This window comes from Rhagoletis zephyria, unplaced genomic scaffold (assembly GCF_001687245.7).
Source record: "Rhagoletis zephyria isolate East Lansing unplaced genomic scaffold, Rhagoletis_zephyria_1.1 Rzeph_scaffold_02995, whole genome shotgun sequence".
Lineage (NCBI taxonomy): Eukaryota > Metazoa > Arthropoda > Insecta > Diptera > Tephritidae > Rhagoletis > Rhagoletis zephyria.
In genome coordinates this window covers 1-15,293 of record NW_016160079.1, presented here as the reverse complement: position 1 = coordinate 15,293, position 15,293 = coordinate 1, and positions in this window count along the sequence as shown.

The window sequence follows — 15,293 nt, the reverse complement described above, 5'->3', positions numbered from 1 at the left end:
CAACAATAGGTAACCATTCATTACACACAGGTTAAGACGTTTTCCTTTTGATATTTACGGTTAAGTTTATTTGCTTTTATTAAATAACCGCCATCGCTGATTTTTTTTTAGATATAGTTGGAATAAGCTTCAGTTATTCAATTCCCTATCGTGGAAACAGTGAGGACCGCGAATAAAACCTGAAAAGACGGACTTAGTGCTCTTCACTAAGAAGCACAAGATACCCGACCTCGATTCTATATCTCTAGCGAAGAGACCAAATATCTAGGTATCATACTAGATAGGAAACTAAACTGGGGGTCTAACATGGCACATAGAGTGGGAAAAGCAACGTTAGCACTATACTCTTGAATCAGGTCAATAGAAAAAAGATGGGGATGGAACCCAAAATAATACACTGACTATACACTGCTGTGGTTAGGCAAATTCTCTATCACGGCACACTGGTGTGGTGGGACACCTTGGGAAAGGGGTAAACTTTAAAACTGTGGATAAGATCTAAAGGCTCGCGTCCACACTAATAGCTGGTGCGATGAAAGCAACACCATCCAAGGCACTTATGCCCTACTGAACTTTGTTCCGGTAGATCTATATGCCAAACAAAGCGCAAATTCGTATGAATAGACTAAATAAGTGGTCAAACACCAGGTATGGTCATGGTAAAATATTAACGGAGTTTCCGGAGCTTCCCGGATTGGTGGACTAGCCATGCTCGTACAAAATCGTTTACGACCCTCCTACCCTCAAGGGAAGAAAGGAAACGAGGCGCTCTAAGGAGTGGCGAGTCCGTCCATGTATACACAGATGGCTCAAAGCTCTAGGGAATGGTTGGTGGGGGTGTATACTCCGAACACCTGGGCAGCTCCCTTAGCTTCTGTCTTCCGGGCCACTGTAGCGTCTTTCAAGCGGAACTGATGGTAATAGATCGAGCCACAAAATTGGGACAACCTCCATGGTAGCCATGAAATGCCGCACATCTTTCAACGAGATGGCTGATTCATTTCGCCCAATGTCGCTATAGGTTCCCGAACACTGCGATATTGAAGGGAAGACCGATGAACTGGCGCGACTTGGCACCAAACTACCTAAGATTGCACAATTTGATAAAAAAAAAAAATATTAACGCGAGCGTTAATACTTTAAAAAGACTCGTTTTTAGCGAACTTTTCCTTTTTAAACGACAACTTATCCCTAGTTTGGATTTTACTGCCATCCTCCCCAAATTCATTGTACTAAATAAATTACTAAATACCATGCTAAAACCGGTACTTTTTTAAGAAAAAAGGCTCACGATACCACAATTTCTAAGTTATTTACAAAATTTCAGATTATAAAACTGGCATAAAAACTTCTATTGCGCAGACGTCAATCTCTTATCAACGTATATGAAGAGATCTCTTTATAAACAAATTTTCAAATGCCTGTACAATTTCAGGCTAATTTAAAATTTAGAAGCAGCTGGCATAAGTGAGTCTTCACACAGATCTTGGATAGCGGCAATCTAAATAAATAATTTTNCAGCTGGCATAAGTGAGTCTTCACACAGATCTTGGATAGCGGCAATCTAACCTATCCCATGCATTCGAAATAAATAATTTTACCAGAAAAGCAAATTGGTACTAAAAGAAAAATATGAATTCCGATCCTCGGCATGCGAACAACTTAATTTGTTGTCACTTGTTCATCGACCAAGTAACAGTTTTTTCTTCATTCTAGAAGCGCATCCGTTTCTTAAAATCGGCCACAAAAACTTGCTCAGTATCTCATGAATTTCAAAAATCGCACTTATTTGTCAAAAGTAATTTCACGCGACGCATTGTCAATTTAAATTACTCAACGCAGCAAAACACAAAGAAACCGGAGATTTGAGAAAACAATCAGCCGAACATCCAACAACCAATCAGAAAATCAATGAAACAACGAACGAATTGAGGTGAATAATGGACTGCCGCCGCTGAATGTCGACCGCATTTACTAAATTAGCCAAATGAAGATGAGAAGTGAGGTGATGAAAGCCGCAAGCTCGAGTCAAGTCTGTGCGTATTGGGAAGAAGAGTATTCGAGATGAAACAGAATAACAGCAACAGTAGTCTGAAACCGCAAAATGCAAAGTGCAAAATAAAACATTCATAAAAAAGAAGCAATTTCAGAGTGAAGACAAAAACATACAAAGCAACATAATGATTGATTACCCTTTGGTGCAATAGCAACCGCCACGCGGCATGGTGCGCAGGAGAAGGGGGAGGTAACATGAAAAAAGGTAGCTAAAGACAATGTACACAAAGTGAGCTGAGTGAGAATATCGGGTCGTTGGGCCGCGCGTTAGCTATCGGTTGCAAAATTGAAACCACAAGCAGTGTGCAAAATAAACAAACAAAAAAGTAATGTAGGAAATGACGGCCAGTCAAGCAGGCAACAAAGCGAGTGGACAGCGAACAAGACAAGCGACTGCTCGGCTGTTCAATAGGCGGAGGCCGACGCCGCCCAATGGACAGGGCCCACACGAACGCTAAACGCGGCTCCACAAAAAGCACATAGTGCACGCATTCTGCTGCACATGCGCATGTGTGTGTGCGAACATGTGTGCGTGTGTGCGTTTGCTGGCGGTTGGATTGAAATTGAAACTTGCTTTTGTTTACACACGAGAAAGACGACATGCAGTGCGAGTAACCGATCACTTGGCCGGCAATTGTTACGCATGCGCTTTTGCGAGCAGCCAAGCATAATGGGTCCGCAATGGCCACATCCTGCCGCATGAAGCCTCACTGCTTTGACTGTTATTGTTATACCCGAGCGCACTTGTGCACTAGGATAATATAACTTTGCTCGCATAACGGTTGTTTGTAACTGCCTAAAAGAATGAAAAGAGAAATTAATTAAACCATCTCTGTCTGTCCGTGCACACGATAACTTCAGCAAAAATTTAGGTATCGTCATTAGGCGTGTGGGCTGCCTTTTATTAAAGATAGATATCGAAAATGGCCAAAATCGGACGGTGACTACGCCTCCTCCCACATACGGCATTTCCGAAACAGTAAAAACTAGGATATTTCCGTAAATACTGGATACAAAGTGCTGATGTATGGTAAAAAGAATTGTGGCATTGAAGAAGACAGTTCCTATATTTTTGGAAAATGGGCGTAGCCATGCCCACTTATTATGATCTCTCCTATCTCAGTAGCCGCTTTACCCACCAAACTCGGCATAAACAATGCTTAGATTTTAACTCAAGCTTTCTATACAGTTCAATGCGATCGTGAATGTGAATCCATGGTGAATTTTTTCAATTCACAAAGGTAAGGAAGTTCATTTGCATTCTTTTGCACGTTTACGCACATCTGTCAAGTTGAGTCTATATTCAACCAAATCAGGTACGTAATTCGAATTGTGCCGAGGTGAATAGGTAAACTTGTCGTTCGAAAGACTAATTGAAAGATCTGCTAACTAGGAGGTCTTAGCTTTATGCTATTCGCCTTTTAAATAAATAAATAAAATAAATTTTTTAAAAACTAAATAAAATAAAAAATTTAATTTTTAAAACAGAATCTGAAAATTGGAAAAAAAATTTACTAAAAGAAAAAAAACAAAAAAAAACAAGATCCTAAACCTTAAAGGAAATTAAAAAATTTATTTTTCTTAAAAAAAAAAATTAAAAGTACATACATGAAATTAAAAATAGAAAAGCAAATTATGTAAACTAAAAAAGGGAAAAATTAATAAAATAGATTTCTAAAAATTAAAGAAAATTAAAAATGTATTTTTATTTTTAAACAAAATTTAAAAAATTTGAAAAATAAGTAAATTAGAAAAGAAAAAACAAACATACAATTAGTTTCTAAAAATTAAATTAAGTGAAAAAATAAATATTTTTTCTTAAGACAGTAAAATCTAAAAATCAAATTAAGAAAAAAGTTTGATTTTAGAAAATAAAAAAAATCCGCCTTCCCTCAAAATAGCGTTTCACCACGATTGGTGAATAAGAGAAGTTTTTTCTAAAACTTTTGTGCTAGAATAAAAAAAGTTTTTCGAGCTATCTTGCCATCTGTCTTTCATTTGTCTTACGAAAGATTTTCTACTATCTTAGCCAGAATTGCCCTGAAAGAAACCTGTTGAACATTTTTGAAATAAGACTAGAACCTCGCTCACCTCTAATGTAACTGTAATTTACAGAAATACGAAAACTACTATAAATCAGTAATTAGCGAGGTTACTTCTATCGATTTTTGCAAAAATCTCTTATCAATAAATTACGCTAATTTACTGTAAGGTAATACCTACAAAAATCTCTTAAAGAGAAATAAAACAATTGACGTGGCACTGCTCACCTACGAATGCATAAATGTATATCGTTGTTTATCGATTCCTACCAAACTTGGTCCAATCATTTCTTCGTGTCTAATTAAGCATATTATCGAAACTGTATGATATCTTATCATGTAGTTTACATAAAGATTAAAAAACGTTGTTAAATACGTGTGCCGGGTATTAAAGTTCGGTATCGCCCAAACTTATACTTCTTTACTTACATATTTTTTTTTTATAATATTTTGTTGCTTTGCATTGTTACGCATGCGCAGTTCATGTTACCCGATTTCGTAACTGATCGCACACTTTGCCAGTTCTTGTCTAACTTCTCGTCGCGCTACTTCTCTGCAAGACGGCTAAGTGATTTAGATGCATTTTTTCACTTTAACGTGCCTTTAAAAACATTTCTTTATTACTTATTTTCCTAGCAGTATTTCTTCATTTTGCGCTTTTGTTCATTGACAGGCATCAGCTAACTGCAGCAAGCGGCAAAATATGAGTGCCGGAAAGCATACATATGTTTGTATATATGTACATATACTTACAATTAAAGTATTGTGCAAATATTAGGCAGCTATTATGAGGAATGTGCTGAAGAGAACTGCTACTTCTAAATACTATTTTGCGCCTAGGCAACACATAGACACTTAGTTTTCTCTTTTAACGTATTTTACGGCTGTGAAACGCTTGTTTAGCATATTCCATTTTAGCCATCGTCATGGCTAACAGAGGGTATACACGAATGATATGCCAAATCGGTCGCTTTGCTTTAAAAAGTCCATTACATCTTTGCTGAAGACCAAGTAAACTACTCCTGCCTGAGATTGGCCACTCGGTTCGCCTCCTTTTGGTATAATGAAAGCGGGCTCTCGCCGGCACTGGTGAGTCGTTGACAGCGAGCTGCTTCCTCATACACATGCCTTGAAAGCGAATGATCCTCCTTCGAGTTGGAATAAGAACTGTTTCGTACGACCTCACCGCCTTCCTTCAGTATGCGCTCCTGATAGTTGGAATAGGAGACTTTAATTAATATTTGGGTCCTACAATCCGTGTCCTTACAACAAGTACTGCTTTTCGTTATCTTAAAGCTTAAACAGACGGCAGCTTTGACTTAATCTGAATCAACTGCAGTTAATTTCCGAGTTGATCCGGATCAACGCTACCGTCTGTTTATGCTTTTAGAGAGTACTAAGAACATTGGAACAATAATTCATTACCACCAGCGTCTTGCCAATGATGGAATGCTAAACTTAGGCAATAGAGGGTGCTGCATACTAAAGTAATTAAAATATTTTAAACACTAAACGTCTGAAGAGAAGAAAGAAGAATTGATAATTTTTGCTTTTTGGTTTGAAAAACTGAAAATATAAGGATTCTTAAAAACTTACTCCGGACTTTTTCCAAACTTCTCGGAAGTCTTCTTAATTTAAAATTTGCGATTTTTTAAAGAGTCTTGGGGTTACTTTGAAACTTTTTATGTTGTCATACATTTTTTTGGGGATTTTACGGAATTTTTCGGGGCTGCAGGAGTTTTGGGACTATATCGGTATTGTCAGGCCTTCGCGGTGTTAGTTGTCATACAGTATTTAGTGAAGCCGTAAATATAACGCAGCATTTCGTTAGGTTAAAATAACTAACTTCTTATATACTTATCAGGCCTTCGCGGGGTTAGTTGTCATACAGTATTTAGTAAAGCCGTAAATATAACGCGGCATTTCGTTAGGTTAAAATAACTAACTTCTTATATACTCGGTGCGTCCTAGCGTTCTCAAATGGCCCTTATATGCCGGGACGTCCCATATTTTGCATTAAATTTGAAATTTTCCGCCGGGACAAGTTTTTTCCGTATTTTCGTCAATTTCATTATTCTTTTCAACATGTAAACTTCTACTCAACATGGTCATGGTTTAGCGCGGCTATTCTACTCCGGACAACATGTTAACCATTTCTTTATTAACTATCATACAGTGATTATTTTGTGGACGCGAAATTGATCGATCCTTCAAGTGGTTTTGGTTAATTACACCAGGCTGAGGTTCAAATACCTAATCGGCTAAATCACGCAAAATAATCTCTTGTGGCACTAATCATAATTTTTGAAACTGGGGAGAGTTCTTGCCCTTCTGTAACCCGCAAGAGAAAACTGAAGTAACCAGATTCTCTGAAACGCATATTTATCGAGAGTTTAAAATACTTAACCATTCCCTCAGTTCTCCCGCCAGGATTTTTTAAGCTTTCCAGCATTTTAAAACCATACAAAATTAAAAATAAAGAAATTAAATTGTTCAAAATTGGTGAAAATGAGAATGCCTGTGTGAGATTAAGTTTTACATTTTAAAATTGCTCAATGTAAAATTTTAAAAATCTTTCCGTGCAAATATGTACATAGAATGGTTCTTAAATCTGAAATGTTTGTGCAAATTTTCAGATCCAGAACCTTAATTTGAAAGTAAACTGTCTCTGTACGATTATATATAGATATATATATAGATTTATAATACAAATGGAACCACATTTGCCTCAGAAAAAGACATCGGAATAAACCATGTAAGAAATCTTATTTATGGGTATCTGTGCAAAGGCAAAAGCAACATGTTAGCGATGTTGTTATTGATAGTGGGTATGAATGTATGAATATGCATCAACGTCGTGTATGTACAGAGTAGGGATGTTGCGAATGTGAAATTTAAGACATCCGCGGATGCGAATGCGGATGCGGATGTTTAAAAGCTAACATCGCTAACTAGCGATGCATCCAGTTTTTCAAAAGACCTTTGACAAATAATATTCGATATTTACATAATTTTTACCTAATTAAAGGTAATCTTTTATCGCGCAAATAGTCGACTCACTCTATAGCCAACCGTTGAACATTTTGCTGGAAATACATACTATTACCTTACTCTTTGACTTTAAATTACGAAAGAAGGGGACGTAGGGGGACAGTCTTAACGTAGCATCTCCACAGATAAAAAAATGTTGGCTAAAATTTTTTGTTTCATCAGTTCACTTGCACAATATTCGCATTCGCAAAAGCTCCGCATTGATTACTGCGAATGCGAATGTTAAAATTTATGCGGAAGTTCCGCGGTTGCGAATGCGAATGCGAATATTCGCAACAACCCTGGTACAGAGACAAAGGTAACAAATTCTTTGCAGATATTCCGCTGTATTGCTGCCTACATGCACACGAACGTAGCAATGCTTTGAACGATATGGAACAAATACAAAAATAAATAATAATAATAAATAATAAATGGAACAATTTTTCATTCTCTTATGTTCCGCTGAGACGCTGGTAAAAATTTTTAAATCGTTCGACGCAAATATTTCGAAAATGGTTCAATGAATTTTAAATCCGAAAAGTTTGTGCAAAGTTTCCGAGCGAGCACTTTAATTTGATGTATAATTTGTCTCTGTACGACTTGCAGATTGCTGGAAATAAGCGCCTTGTTTCAGAATAATATATGTATAGACTCAAATTTGTTTATGCCAAATGTTACTCATACGCCATGAATGACTATTTACGATTAGGCCGTGTATGGTATGGCGTATGAGTAACATTATTTCTTGCTCCTATTTCATTTAATTTCATTAAACTTGTTTATTTATCCAGAGATTTGCATCGTTAGTAGCTTGATTTTTTGGCAAAAGAACCGGCTTTAATACAAGTTAAACAAATTACAAAAGATCTGTTATATTTTTATTTCCCTCCTTCTTAAAATTTGCATTTTTTTCTTAAAACATGAAAATATCTTTCGAAAAAGACCTGGTCTGGAAAAACGGAATACAGATCCGTAATCTACGATTCAATATTAAATTCAAGTGTTTCAGCGTTATTTTGTGTCATTTCAAAACTTGAGATTTTCCCTACAGTGTTTTTTGTGTTCGGTGAATCAAATTACAAATAAGTTCTATTTTTTATTTGTCCATCAAATCACAAATAAATTTAATTTCTTATTTGGTTGACAAATAAAATCACAAATAAAATTTTTTTTAAATTTGGTCGATGAATCAAATCACAAATCATAAATATTTCTTAATAGCGGATTTAAAATCAAAAAGGATTTTGGATTACGGTCCACTGGTCCCTTGATGAACATGCAGCTAAGATAGGCTACTCGTACAACCCTCGGTGTCGTAACTATAACCTCGAAAAAAGTAGGGAAACTGTCTTAATCGTGGATTTTAACCAAACTATCCCTTTTCATGACCTCCTTAAGAGGTCTTCTGTTTTTGTTATCTCGCTGCGCGGCCAGATATTCCTTGCAGTTTTGCAGATTTGTAGATTGTTCTATTGTGACTCGGCCATTCTTGCGAATTGCAAGCGTATTTCCCTCTTGATTAGTCTGAGTGGACGGCTTATTGTCTCAACTTAGCCAATTCGTCAGCCCTTTCGTTTCCGCATATATTTCTAGGGCCGGAAATCCAGAATAATAAGATACCTATACCTCTTTCACATTTTCTTATTAAAGCCCTTTCAATCCCCAATAATGCCACAGGAAAAAAACTAGAAAAGTTAGGTAATCGGAAGAGGAGAGAGATATCCACAATTTCAAAGATATCCCCGCACCCACAACGCAATTTCAGCCCGTCAATATAGATGCTAGCAGCATCTCTTCGATTACCTAGCCAGTAGTTTTTTTAAGGTTGTCTTATTTTTACTGCACATATTTTCTGTTGATACATAAATAACTATTCTTACGTTTCTTCTCTTTCTAGGTAAGTTTCAGAGTTAGTTATGAAAGCTAATATAAATGAACTGCATTTACGTAAGTACGTATAATCAAGAAGATACTAAATATAATAACATATCAATTAATTAAGGCTCTAAACAATGTATTGCTTATACTTTGTTTTTTAATCATATTTTGCACAATACTGTGAAAATCAACATATTCAGCAACGGGGTGTTAGTGTCGCACACACACCTCAACGTGCCAACATACTCAACTCAATCAGTGCGGTGCCTGCGCATTTTGTGGCGAGTAACTTGAGCCGTCTCATTGCTTTATTTCGCAGGCATTTGTTAACCAATTTTTTCTTACTCCATTTTTTGTTCAACACATATCCGTACTTTAACCTCTCGGTTTTGTAGTTTCTGTTTCAATTTTTTTTTTTAATTTTTTTTTGCGCATACTGCTGGAGTCCTTAAATTTGCTCCTCTGTCGTAGCAAACACTGCTCTTCTCTTTTTCATTGTGTTTCCTCTAATATTGGCACATTGACAGTTCGGTTGTTTTGTGCTCGAGCATAATTCACAAATCAGCGCACTAAACCAGCCTATCGACTAATCTTTCTGACCATTGGTTGCTGGAATTCGCCAGCTTACATAAATCGTATTTGATATTCGCTCTTGGTCACATGATTTTGCATAATGCAAAAATGTAAATTTCCACTTTAAATCGTTTGCCTTTGACAGCGTTGAAGAGCCGAAGTGAATATTCTTATTACAGATGTATGTACGTACATATGTGCATAAAATTTACGTATATATGTACGTGCATTATTGTTGTTGAACCACAACGCTCACTAAAATTAATTGTATCAGGATCCTATGAGAAATAAAAGTGAATCTAGATTGTCTATGTATTTTTAGTGTGTTATTCTAAATCAGCAGCACAGTGAATAGAAAGATGTGAATAGTAGGATGGAAGGACATTTAGGTACGCTCTAGTTCGAAAGAATTTTGCAGTTACACTAATTTTTGTATTTCCCATGTCTTAATTCAGCCCAATTTTAAAAGGAGATATATCGTATTGAGAGCTTGAGTTCTCTTTAACATCATACAAAAATTAATTACGTAAAAAAATATTTCATTTTAAAGTTATTGAATTCGAATTCAGCCGGGTAGATGATGAGATGTTTGATTTTACTTGCTGAAGGAGCTAATTTAGGGCAACATGATGTCTTAGGTATGTATAAAACTTAAAAATATCTTTTCAAATATATGTAGCCTTTATAATAAACACAAAAAATGTTATCAACAAAACTCGATTTTGGTATCTTTAAGACTCTGCAAGGTCGAAAATTTGATCATTTCTTGGAGTTACTAAAACCTTTCTGGGAAATTATAAGTCAAGTAACTTACTCCAAAAAAGTAAGGACATGCAGAAGAGCTGTGAGGCCTCCACTACCATCTTGGCTGGATTCTGTAGCGAAAAACAAGAGAAGCGGTTTCACCAGGACCCAATAACTATGGAAGATAAGTACCAAGGCTGATGGGATTGCCATATGGTGGCCAACTACTACTGAAGGATGCAGAGTTATTCTTCTGCTACAACTATTTCACAAAATTGGTGAACAATGTAGTGTTTTGTTTTCTGTACAATTTAAAATCTAGAAAACTAGAGGCGGGAAATTAACATCTTTTCTATTTATGTAATCAGTATAAGGTCCAAGCTTGGCACTAAAGCCATTGCTGATCAGTGTACTTGTCACTAGTCCAGCGGTAAAAAAGTATTGTGTTGTTAGGGTTTACGACAAAGAAAATTTAATCTTTTTTTTAAACCCTTGTAGTGTATTGAAGTGTTATTATAAATTAGTAAGTTTGAAGCAACAACAAAACCGACTTCAATTCTCATATAAAAATTTAAGATTATCGTTAATTTCTTCATGATGCGATGATCGGATTTGAACCAATTTAATATGGGACCACCAGTGAGATAACACCTTTCCTTCAAAGAATTAAGAATTATAGAAATCGGTTAACGTAGTCCAAAGTTATGTATATTTATATATAAAAAAAAAATAATAATAAAAAATAAATATTCCGACGTATTGATAACCTTTCTCCTTTTTGTGAAGTCGGTTAATGCAGAAAACGGCATGAGATTTAAATTTTTCTTATTATTGCAGTGAACAAAGACTTTCCTACATTTTTATACCTTTCATGATCATGAAATAGTATTATAACTTTGGTCCGATGTTTGTAAGTACCAGAATAAAAAGAGATAGACCCATTAAAATGTATACTTATATGATCAGAACGTCGAGCTGAGTCGACTGAGCCATGTCCGTCTGTCCGTCTGTCTGTCTGTCCGTCTGTTTGCATGCAATCTAGTCTCTCAGTTTTCGAGATATCCTGATGAAATTTGGTAAGTGGGTTTTTTTTTTATATTGTATTAATCATTTGTCGGAACCGGAAGAATCGGACCACTATAACATATAGCTCCCATACAACTGATTGTTCAAATTTAGACTTTTCGTTATAACTCCTCCATTTATGCAGCTAAGAACATGAAATTTTGCAATACTTCCACCCATTATCAACAGAAAGCTTAGAGTGAAAATTACAAAGATCGGGTCACTGTAACCTATAGCTCCCATACTACTGATTGTTCAGATATGAGATTTATCGTTATATCTCCTCCATTTAAGTAGCTAGTAACATGAAATTTTGCACTGTTGTCCCTCATTATCAAAATAATACTTTCAGTGAAAATGGCGAAGATCGGGTTGCTATAACCTATAACCTCCATACAACTGATTATTCAGATATGATATTTTTTGCCATAGCTCCTCCATTTATGCAACTAGGAACATGAAATTTCGCACCATTCTACTCATTACTAACAGAATACTTACAGTGAAAATTACAAAGATCGGATGACTATAACATATATCTCCCATACAACTGATTTTTCAGATATGAGAATTTTCGTTATAACTCCTCCATTTATGCAGTTGGGAATATGAAATTTCGCACTATTTCCACCCATCATCAAAAGAATACAGTGAAAATGGTGAAGATTTGGTCGCTATAACCTATCGCCTCCATAAAACTGATTGTTCAGATATGAGATTTTTTGTTATAAATTATCCATTTATGCAGCAAGAAACATTAATTTCGCACTATTTTCACTCATTATCAGTAGAAAGTTTACAGTAAAATGAACAAAGATCCGGTCGCTATAACCTATTTATTGCCTCCATACCACAGATTGTTCAGATACCAGTTTGTCGATATATCTCCTTTATGTTGGAAGCTAAACCCCTTTAAATTGTGTTACCGGTTTACATACCGATCACACAGCAGTGAAAATCACTCAGATTGGTGCTATATAAGGTATATCTTTCATAACTTTGATTGTTTAGATATAATTTTTTATATATGTATCTCCTCTATCTAAGTATGTATGCCGTGAATATATACATTTTTTCAAATGCAGTAATCTGTTAAAGTAATATTTTCAGATATTCATGAAAGGTATGAAGCCTTCAGCATAGCCGAAGACAGCGCTGCTCTTACTTGTTTACATTTCGGTTTAAAATAAAAAAAAATGTGGTAAAACCATTTTATCAAATTTTTCGTCGACTATGACATTTTATTTTATCGTGGTCTACTTTTAAACTTTTGCATTTCCAATGCCGTTGGGTTGATCAGTTTTAGCCCTTAGGAATTAGTGTTTATCGCTTTTGTGGTATCTAACTATCTACTTCACTATGCACTTCTCAAAGACTCAGGCCATTCGCAATCGCCCCACAATATAAAACGCAAATTATCCCCTAAACCTGCCCGGCCAACGCCAAAAAGATAACACTGTACAATGATTATGGCGACTGTCTAAAAATAAGCACAAGCTCTCTAATCGAATTAGCAATCGACTACTAAAAATCCGCTTAAAAAGTGGAAGTTGCCTACAAAGCATTTCCTGTTCAATGGTGCTATCCCTATTAACAAGTCTTTATTTTCTCCTATAGCCAAAAGAAATACGGCACAAAAATTTCTGTTTCCTGCACTACTTTTTTCCTTTTTCAAAAGCAGTGCCAGAAAAGTAGGGCTTTCCCTAAGCCCCAGGACAGCACATTATGAATAACACTAAGCTGGAGTATTCACCCGTAGCCGAACTTTCCAGAGCATGAGACTATGGTATTTTTCAATTTTTTTCGATAAGGTCGCTGTAACCTATTCGTAGTTACAGAATAAGCTTGTCACAAAGGCAAGTCACGTTGCTCCGAAAAGTTTTTTTCTTTCGAGGGGCTGCATCTATTGAAACAAAAATGTTTTCACTTGCTTTTTAGAAGTTACTCGGATCAGACTTGAATCATGATTTTTACCATGTTGTAGTTAGGCAAGTACTTAACCTCGGCGGTCGTATTTCCAAGCCTAAGCTTTATGGCTTTTCATAGAAGACATTGAGATATGTTTACTCCTTCTTGTTTCTCGGTTAGTAAAACTATAGCAAAACTTGCATATTTAGATCGCTCTTCACTGAGCTCTTTACACGTGATGCTTCGGAGTTGAAAGCCTGCTACACATTTCAACTACCCACCACGAGTATTTTAAAAAGTGGCAAACTCCTCTCCAACGCTGAAAACCAAAGCTGATAGCAAACTCTATTGATCTACCCCATTCATATTTCACAGAACCTATAACTAGAATTATATTCACATATACTTAAGTATGCACATACTCCACAAAGAAAACTCCATAAAGAAAAGAAAAATAATTCGCTTTGATCTCATTTTCTATTACCATTCTCGTGTCATATTTATATCAGCGCCACCGTATGACAATCAGCATTTCCTAGAGCACAGCGGTAATGCCATTTAAATTAATGCAAAATGCGTGCATTCGAAAGTTAGCCAAGCTAGACAGTAAACAATACATTGCTGCTGCTCCGCCATATAAGGAAGGAATAATGCTAGAATGAAAAGATTTAGACTCTGCAGGCGGCTTTTTGAACTGAATTCATATTAAATTATGCATTGGAGGTTTGGATAAACTGAATTATGATTTCGATGCTACTTAACAGGGTATCACAGGCTGTCTACCTTTCATTTTTCATGAGCGTTCGATATGCAAAATAAAAACGCTTCATATTTAGGACAGTAGTGAAAGAGCATAAAGTCAAGCATAGACTAGGTGGGTTTTTCGGCAAATATCTAAGTTCGCAGCAGACTACACAGCCTAGGATGAGTAAAAACATGTTTGATTTAGTTTAAAACAATAACATGGACAAAAGATATGCGCTTTGCTCTGTTTACTTCCTTGCAACAAAAGACTTAAGCGAGCAACTTGAATGCAATTTAATGAGGAAAGAATGTACGCAAAACGATATAAATAAGTATGTGCATATTTACTGCATTCAACGAGCAAAGGCTTCTGGCACTAATATCTAACTGTACCTTGGCCACTTACATTCCAAAGCTAACAATTAAAACTAAAAAATGTGAATCTTAATTTGTTTAAATTTTCTTGGAAATCGTAAAGCAAACCCGAGGCACACCCTCATTCCAGCGCGTGTACACCACATTCATGGCAACTTGAAGAGCATGAGGCACCAAATTGTACTTAGTTAGAAAATACAATAGCAATAAAAATGTGAAAATAGCTGCAAACAAGCGTTGTAGTCATATAAAAGTCATAGACGAATGCTAATACTGACCAGAGCCAGTTGTTAAATGCTTCAGACACATTTATTGCGCAATTACACAGAAGTTCTTTTGTTTCCTATACTCTTTTTTATTTTCTTAAGTTGCAGAAGCTGATGATTGCTCTGACGGAGCTAACGAGTGTATCATCGGCAGTCATGTTTTATGAGTTTCATGTTCTGCATAATAATTGCCTTTTATAAGTCTATGTACGTGTAGTAGGGTTGCAGGCAATCATAATAAGTGCTTTAGTGCTGGTTAGTGATCTTCTAAACGCTCTACTGGCAGTCTCATTTTATGATACGTTTCACATGATTGCAGTGATAATTTTTTGTTTGAGGCGACTTTTAAAAAATTAAAATAATTTTCACAAGTTTACGCTTGCAATGCATAGACTATGCTCTGAAATCCTTTGATTGCGAAATTGTGGTAATTTTCATGTAATATTTCAGTTTGATTGGAAATTTTTGTAAAATATGGAAAATAAGAAATATCGTTCCGGCTCCTCAATATGCATTTTGTTAAAAAATTTAAAAACCTGGCTATGTTTATTAAGTATAAATTGGTGACTGACGCTTCCTAAAATATTTACTTATTCTGATCAGTCTAATT